Source organism: Siphateles boraxobius, unplaced genomic scaffold, assembly GCF_051911475.1.
Source record: "Siphateles boraxobius isolate OS27281-9 unplaced genomic scaffold, OSU_SipBor_1 19, whole genome shotgun sequence".
NCBI classification, from domain to species: Eukaryota; Metazoa; Chordata; class Actinopteri; order Cypriniformes; family Leuciscidae; genus Siphateles; species Siphateles boraxobius.
In genome coordinates, this window is record NW_027508799.1 from 23,828,941 (window position 1) to 23,837,848 (window position 8,908).

An 8,908-nucleotide genomic window follows, 5' to 3' on the forward strand; every position below is an offset into this window, starting at 1 on the left:
CAGAATGCAAGCCATAGACCTCAGACCAGCTCTACAAATATCTGTTGGAACTCAGCACAGAGGGAAGGCTGTTTCCATGCAAAGTTGCACTTAGTGCTTGCCTTCATTTCGGTAAAAATCCGAGATGCAACATGTCCACTTAGGTGTTGAGCTCCTCTATGATGAGTTTAAAGTGCTCCGCCTGGGCGTTGACGATATGCTTTGCTAAACAGATTCTAGAGTTGGGGGCTGGACGACACCTAGTTGAACCGCTGCTTCCCGTGGGCTCCCTTCTCATGAAGCCAGTTTCACCGTGAGCCCGGTTCAAGTGTCGGCTTGCTGCGCCATTCCCCTCCTATGGACTGGATACGTGCGCCTTTCTACTCCAGTTGAGTTCCCTTAAAATTGAACCCTGTTGAGTTCCTCCACACCCCTCCAACGTCGGACGTGCGGAACGTCTGGTGTTAGGCCTACCACTCGTAAGCAGTGTGGAACCTGTGTTAGGCTGGGTCCATATGTTGCGGTCCCTACGGCGACCCCATATCTGTATTCTTCCACGATACGGCTCCCTGCGGCGAGCCCGTGTCTTCCCTCGGCAGAGTCTCTCTGCCGTCACTGTCCCGTGTGTCTCCCCCGTCTTAGGCTGGAGCCACCCCAGTGACATTCCATATGTTAGACTGCCCGGTTTCCGCCCAGTTCATATGTGTATTCTCCACGTTACCTCCCTCTGGGTTGGATGTGGCTTACGCAGCGTCCCTTCCTTCCAATGTACGGGGAACGCTTTCCCAGTGGTCCTGTAGGAACAGCAGTGACTTCCCTGGCCTAAGCCCTGTCCTTCCCTGCCTTAAATTTGCGGGGGCATCAGGAGGCTTTGGTTTAGGCACTGGAAGGTGGCAGCGTTAGTGGCGTGTTCAAAGGGTGATCCCATTTCAGTCGACCGTCGACTACGTCTGACGTTATCGACTGAAAGGGAACGTCCTGGTTGCGTATGCAACCCACCGTTCCCTGAAGGAGGGAACGGAGGACGTAGTCCCCTTGCCACTACCGCTGGACCACCGCTGACCCCGGGTTACTCTCGGCTCCTCAGCGAAAAGCAACTAGTGCGTGCATACACTTCCGTATTTATACCCGCGCCGCGGGGCGGAGTGTGTGATGCAAATCACGCACGCCAAATTCCATTGGCTCGTTCAATAGTAATCGAAGATGATAGGCTCTCTAGCGCGATCCCATTTCAGTCGACCGTCGACTACGTCCTCCGTTCCCTCCTTCAGGGAACGGTGGGTTGCATACGCAACCAGGACGTTCTTTTTCACTGCTTATTGTCTTTAACTGTTAAATACACACAAAATAACACACTCGTCTTGGCGAGTATGCACGTATGTCACGTTTAAGTTAACGTAAAGAAAAGAAAGAATGCATGTGTAACAGTATAATGGATCTGTGTGTCAGATCTTAAAGTGACAGCTGCCTAATATACCTGCTGCCACTATATGAGATAATATTAAAAATATCTATATGGCAGTTATTTTCCCATGGTATCAATGTCAAAACTGTGGCCAGTAAAAATGCATAGTGGCTAGTAATTTTGGAAAAAACACTAGCCACAGTGTCTGGTGAGCAAAAAAGTTAATGTCAAGCAATGTCAAACAATGTCAATGGTTTCATATACATACTTTTATAATGCTTTTTCTAATGAAACACGACAAAAGGTGGCTAACATATAAGACATATTTTATTTGGTCAATACATAATTTACATACGTAGTACTATTTTTATAGTTTTGATTTGATTGAATATCTCTGAATGAAGGTGCATATTTCTGACAATATAACATACATGATGAGGAGAAACAGGAGGAACTTTTAGATTCATAAATGAGTAAACAAAAAGAGTAATTAATGTGTTTCTCATCTGTGCAGCTGATGAGCCTGACCCTAAAACAAGACTTTCCATTGAGTGCTCTTAACTTATGACATTGTATTTTTTATTGTACTATAGTGGTTTATTCAATTATTGGATTATGTTCAGAGTGTGAGTGTCAGTGTCTAACACTGCTGGGAAATTGCTGGGCGTGCAGGATTGGAGGAACAGAGATGGCCACACACATGCTTCACAACATACTTTGCGCAAGATTCACTGTCTCACACTTGTAAATAATCTTTGCAGTATTTTCATTGTAGTTTAACACCCTTGTAAATGTTATTCACCTCATATAGTCTATTGAATGTTGGTATCTTTTGTCTTTTTGTTATGTTTTTCTTTTTTCTCTTGCTCCTCATCTTGTCCCAGCTGTTCAGCAGTTCCAGAAGCAGAAAAGGTTCAGGTTTCTCTTTGCTTCTCCATCATTGTTTGGTCAGCGTTGTGCCTGCAGGTTCTGATGATTTTAACAGACTCTGACCTCCCTTTTCAGATGCATTCATCACGTCTCTCGTCTGGTCTGCAGATCGGTATAATGCCAAGCATAAGGCAGACAGAGCTGCTTCAATCTTGCCACTCTTTACTTGAACCAGTTCTGAGATTGAATCCAGATTGCTTGCAAAAAGTTGAGTCATCGGTCCCGATTCCACTTTGCATAACTAACCTCTGAATGACGTGGGATCTCACACAACTTACTTTTATAACAATGATTCAAAGCCTTTGTCAGGTCAGGATGTCTACAGGAAATTTTAATGTGAGTATGTCACCTATGTTAAGGCCAAGGGTTATTTACCACACTCCGGAGGAGCAGACACCGGAGGCAGACAACCAAGGTAAGTTTAAAAGGTAAGTTTTTATTAAAATTAAAAAGGGATAAAAGCAGGGGCAGGGACGTTCGTGGCTGTGGCTTTGGTACGATACGGGGAGGGGAGTGCTGGTAGGTACTCTTCCGTTCTTCAAGTAAGTATATCCCTCTCCTGGTGGCTCATGGGACGGGTAATGGCTCTTCTCGTCGTCAGACTCGTTGAATAAGATCATGGGACAGACAGTGACTTCTCTCGTCGTCAGACTCGTTGAATAAGCTCGTGGGACAGACAGTGACTTCTCTCGTCGTCAGACTCGTTGAATAAGCTCGTGGGACAGACAGTGACTTCTCTCGTCGTCAGACTCGTTGGATAAGCTCGTGGGACAGGCAGTGACTTCGAAGACAGAACGGGGTACTTTACCAGCCTTCGCTCTCGTTCTAGGTAGATTAGAACGGCGCCGTTGGGAGAAATAGGGAGGCTGGACCTTCTTTGGCGTGGAGTACAGTGCTCGTGAACGGTGGCAATAGAGGTGCGTTGAGCTGTTCTCCTCTGCACCATACACACAGTCCCAAAGACCTAGACACAGCTGAGGGGACAGATCAATTCGAAAGAATCTTCAAAGTTATGGGTCAATTTTTATCCATCAGAAACTCAGAGAGAACACAGTTGTTTGATCTCACCGCACTCGTGCATAAATCACTCTTGTAAATCTCCACACGTGTTTAGTTCACTCTTTCAGACACTGCAAACTCACTCTATCTTCACAGCGATTAATCAACTCGTTTCTCTTTTCTTCATAGGATGGATGAACCAAAGAATAGTGGACTCAGAAGATGAACATAGATTCAACGATCTTCCCAGCCGCTATTGTTACTGTCAACAGGATAACACACACTGCCCATAAACAAAGGTTAGTCGTACTCTGGTGATGGCAATCTTCACATATTGCTTTCTCCAAAAGGTGAATTATAAAAGGGATGCACTTAACTTTTCCTCGCTGAATCGCGTGAATCCTGCAGCGGGTTTCCAATCTCTTTCCTGCCAGTCACTCACCTTCTTCCGCTGTGAAGATTTCTCACTCACTTCGTTGCGTTGCTGTTCGTGGTTTCTTTAAAAAGACTCACTTAATGAGCATGTCTCGGGGGACTCACCATAGAACACCGATCAGGTCTTAAATCTCTGCTTTCTGCACTTGTCACCGCTCACTGCCGCTGCTACAATCCACTCGAACACTCCTGTAGAGCTTTCCTACTGCCAGAGCATTTTTTCCTCCCTTACTGTGCTTCAAGCCCCTCTCTTTATACTCCTTTTTCCAGGACACATGCTTCAATGAAGCGCTACTCACTGGCTTCAGCTGGCGCTTGTTATGGTCGGCGGCCATGACAGGTAAACCCAGAGCCGGCCCGGTGTTACACCGGCATTTCTTCCCCCTAGAAACGAGTCAACAATTTTTTTGGTTCCTGGGTTGTTCACCCGGTGACACCCTCCCCCACCGGATCCGTTCTAGTCCCGAGAACGGGTTCCAGACACCCATTCTCCATACCTGGTAGGAGGTATTCCTCGGGTCTCCCGTTGGGAGTATCGAGTCGGGATAACGGGTTCTTCCTCCCTTGGTTCAGGAGTAGGGGCTCTAGGGACCACAGCCCAACCCACCCAGGGTGGTGCAGGGGCCACAGGCGCCGGCGGCACCTCCGTCTCTTGCAGCGGATAGTTGGGGCAAGGGCGAAGCAAGTTTTGGAGCAGGATTCTCACGGGGCCAGTCTTCCCATCTGGCCGAATGGTATAGACGGGCTGGTCCGGCCTCTGTCGCTGCTCTATCACATACGGCACGGTTTCCCACCGGTCACTAAGCTTCCCCTTCCCCTGGCGCCGGTTATCTCGCACCAGCAACCGTTCTCTGGGTAACAGGGGGGCCTCTGGGGCGTACGGTCATACAGACGTTTGTTCTTCTTGGCGGCCACGTCGAGGTGCTTGGACACTTTCTCATAAGCAGAGTGGAGTTGGTGATGGTGTCGGTGTACCCATTTGGTGGAAGTAGCGGGGGCCTCAGCCGCTGTTGCCCCGAGTAGCAGATCTGTGGGCAGACGCACATGCCTTCCAAACATCAGGTAAGCAGGGGCATAACCCGTAGTGCTATGGACGCTGTTATTGTAGGCCTGCACCAGGGCCGGGAGGCTGTCCGTCCAGTACCCCTGGTGGTCCGCATCCAGAGTCCCCAGTAAACTCAGAAGCGTCTGATTGAAACGCTCACACCCTCCGTTTCCCTGTGGAAGGTATGGGGTGGTGTGGGTCTTCCTGCATCCGTACAGTTGGCATAGTTCTTGAATGACACGGGAGTCAAAGTTCGGCCCTTGGTCCGAGTGGAGTGTTTCAGGACATCCAAAGGGCTGGAAGACCCTCTACAGAGCGTTGGCATTAGTGGTGGCGGTCTGATCTAAGGTCGGTATGGCCCAGGCATACTTGGTGAACAAGTCAGTGATTACGAGGATGTTCTGGTAGCGGTCCGTTGGGCGACTTAAGGTCAAGAAGTCCATAGCCACCATATGCAACGGGGCTCTGGGGCTCACCGGAACCATGGGGGCCCTCACGTTTCGTCTGGACTTGAACAGCGTACAGCGAGGGCATCCTTGCACATACTTCCCTATGGAATGTTCCATCCCGCTCCAGAAAAAGTGCCGGCGCAACAGTGACACTGTTCGTTCTTGGCCTTGATGTCCTAGCCGATCGTGGTAGGCCTGGAGCAATGGCTGGATTTTGGCTTCAGGCACCACCACCTGATATGCCATCTCATGGGTCCTGGAGTCCAAGACAGTCCTACAAATTACTCCCTCCCCCAACTTTAATCGCTTCCAATGCCCCAGAAGCTTCTTCAATCCCACAGGATGCTCCCGTCATTCGTCCGCCCCAGGGAGTTTGTTCCGCTCCAGGCAAATCCGCAGGATAGCCAACCCTTCATCCTGCTCCTGCCGCTCTCTCCATCGGTGGGGGTCCCATCCCCAACTTGCCCAGGGAGTTTGTTCCGCTCAAGGCAAATCCGCAGGATAGCCAACCCTTCATCCTGCTCCTGCCGCTCTCTCCATCGGTGGGGGTCCCATCCCCATTCTGGTCCTGGGGTTCCCCCTTCCCCTGCCGGTGGTAATCGTGACAGGACATCCGCATTTATGTGTTCGCGGCCTGGTCGGTACTGCAGTCGATAGTTGAAATTGGCTACCTGGGCCACCCACCTCTGCTCCACCGCCCCTAGTTTTGCGGTTTGGAGGTGGACCAATGGGCTGTTGTCGGTCACCACCAAGACTTCAGCTCCCCACAAGTAGTCCTTAAACTTCTCACACAAAGCCCACTTCAGGGCCAGCAGCTCGATTTTAAAAGAGCTGTAGTTGGCGTCATTCCGCTCTGCTGGATGGAGACTCCGGCTGGCGTAGGCGATGACCCTCTCTGTTCCGTCCTGTCGCTGGGCCAGTACGGCTCCCAGTCCGCTATTGCTAGCGTCGGTATACAGTACAATTCGTCAGGTGAAATCGCCATAAGCCAGAATGGGGGCCTGCAGCAACTCCTGCTTCAGCCTCTGAAAGGCGATCTCACATTCTGGGCTCCAAGTAATCGTGGGGGAACTCCGACTCCGTGGGGGGCCAGATCCGGCCAGCAGCTGGTTCAGGGGTTTCGCAATCTTTGAAAAGTCTTTTATGAAGCGTCTGTAGTAGCCGACGAATCCCAGGAAGGACCGCACCTGTCGGACGGTTTTGGGTGGATCCCAGCCCTGCACTGCGGACACCTTCTCTGGGTCGACAGCCACCCCCGCAGCGCTCACCCGATGCCCCAAGAACTGCCTCCCTCTTAAGGAGCTGGCATTTCCCTGGCTGGAGTTTCAGTCCATACCGCTCCATAGCCCGGAAGACTTGCTCCAGGTGTAACAGGTGAGTGTCAAAGTCGGGGGAATAGAGGATCACGTCATCCAGGTACACCAGGGTGGAGTCCATCAACTGCCCTCCCAGGTATCGCTGCATCAGCCTCTGGAAGGTCGCGGGGCGTTACACTCGAACAGGCCAAAGGGGGTGGTGAAGGCGGTCTTCTATCGGTCTTGCTCCTCCACCCGCACCTGCCAGTAGCCACTCGCCAAGTCAAGGGTGGAATACCAGGCGGCATTGGTCAGTCCTGTAAGGGAATCCTCGATCCGAGGCAGGGGGAAAGCATCCTTCTTAGTGACCAAGTTCAACTTGCGATAATAAACGCAAATTCTCCAAGAGCCCGTCTTCTTGCGGACCAGGACAATTGGGGTGGCCCATGGACTGCTGCTCTCTTGAATGACTCCACACCCCAGCATCCCCTTTAGTAAGGCACGAACCTCGGAATATAAAGTCGGGGGTACCGGGTGGTACCGCTCTCGACTGGGTGGAGCATCTCCGGTAGGTATAGCGTGCTTGACGATGTCGGTGCACCCATAGTCCTCATCATGGGTGGAGAAGACGCGTTGCCACTTGGCCAACAGGCTCTGTAGTTGACGAGTTTGTTCTTGACCACCGTTGCGTTCACTTGGCAGAAGCGGACCTCCTGCTCCTCCACCACCTGATGGGAACTCACTGGCGTAATACGGGTCAACCGTTGGTGACGATAGAGTTGGACAGGGTAAGTTTTCTTGTTTCTCACTTTCACTGGTGGCCATGACAGGTAAACCCAGAGCCGGCCCGGTGTTACACCGGCATTTCTTCCCCCTAGAAACGAGTCAACAATTTTTTTGGTTCCTGGGTTGTTCACCCGGTGACAAGTATATGGTTTTCACAGGCCCAATTTATGGGTGGCTGACGTGAAATATTCTTTGGAAAGATTGCATGTCCTGCAGTGTGACATGCTATATGGCACGCAAAAATATTATATATGTGTGTGTATATATGTGCCTTTTCCCCTTCAGTCTTAAAGCCCTGTATAACTTCCTCTCTTCCTTTTGACTTAAAGTGTAATAGTTTCCACATTAGGGTTTATAGCTTGCGTGTGTATGCAGACATGCAAGCAAACAGCCATTGACACCAGCAGGGACCTTTGTGTTAACTATCCTTTAGAGACTGGTGGCGTTAAAGATAAACTCATGCAACAGCTGTAACCTGCTTTGATCCCAATGGTTCCTTATGGAATGGATTGCACAGAAAGAGAAATCAGATTTGCAGAAGGGCAAAAATAAATCGCAGTCATGGATTAATTTGCCAGCAAAAATGTCCCATCAGTGAATATATTTAGCATCATTAAGTGCTGCGGTTCTCAAGTGAGCAGTCGGGACCCAAAAAGTTTGTAGAAAGAAAAATATTAATTTTTTGTTGTCAAAGTCAAAGACGTCAAACTTTCGATGCAAATTCATGAGTCACTTGGTTGAAGCTCTACAAATGAGGCAAATGCAATAAGATCAGGTTGCGTGACATGTCCTTATTCTCGAAAACCAAGAACAAAACTGCTCAAGGTAAAAGAAAAACCAGACTATGTTAAATAGAGATTCATGTGCGGTGAGCCAGGGAGAGGAAAAGAGCGAGAAGGACAGAATGTGAAGCGGGTAAATAGGAGGGTGTGGGTCACACAAAAGTGTCTGAGTTTTGTGTGGACATTTGGCCTCAGGTTTACTGGCCATATCCTCTGACTCTGAGCTCAGCCCAAGGCAGATGGCCGGATGGGATGATGAACAGGTCATCATCTGCATCTTCCACTGATCTGACGCCACATCACACTCTCCAGCTTTCCGATAAATGAGCACACAGTGTCTCCAGAGCTCCACCTGTCCCTATAATAGCTGACAAATAGCTCAGGGGTCAGTCAGAAGAAATTTTAAAAACCATAGTACTTTTTCAGCACCGATAAAGTTGGAAACAGTGTGGTCCAAACTCATTGGTGATTTTAGACCTTATTTAGGGGTCTTGATGAGACTTTAATGCTATCCGACTAACCATTGTTTACATATTGAATGGAAAAAAAAATATTATTACATGAGCAACACTACCATTAACAATTGACATTGATAATTGTTATAATAGTTAATTAATTAATCTTGATATGAAGTATTCTAAACTGATGCACTTTATATAACATATGTAACATATTCAAAATGTAAATTTTTACCAGCAGAAAAACCTGATTCTTTGTCCCAATTGAATTATGTTATTTTTACTTGAATTATATCTCATTTGTGATCAGATCTTCATACGCTTTTCAAATGGGCAGTAATGCAG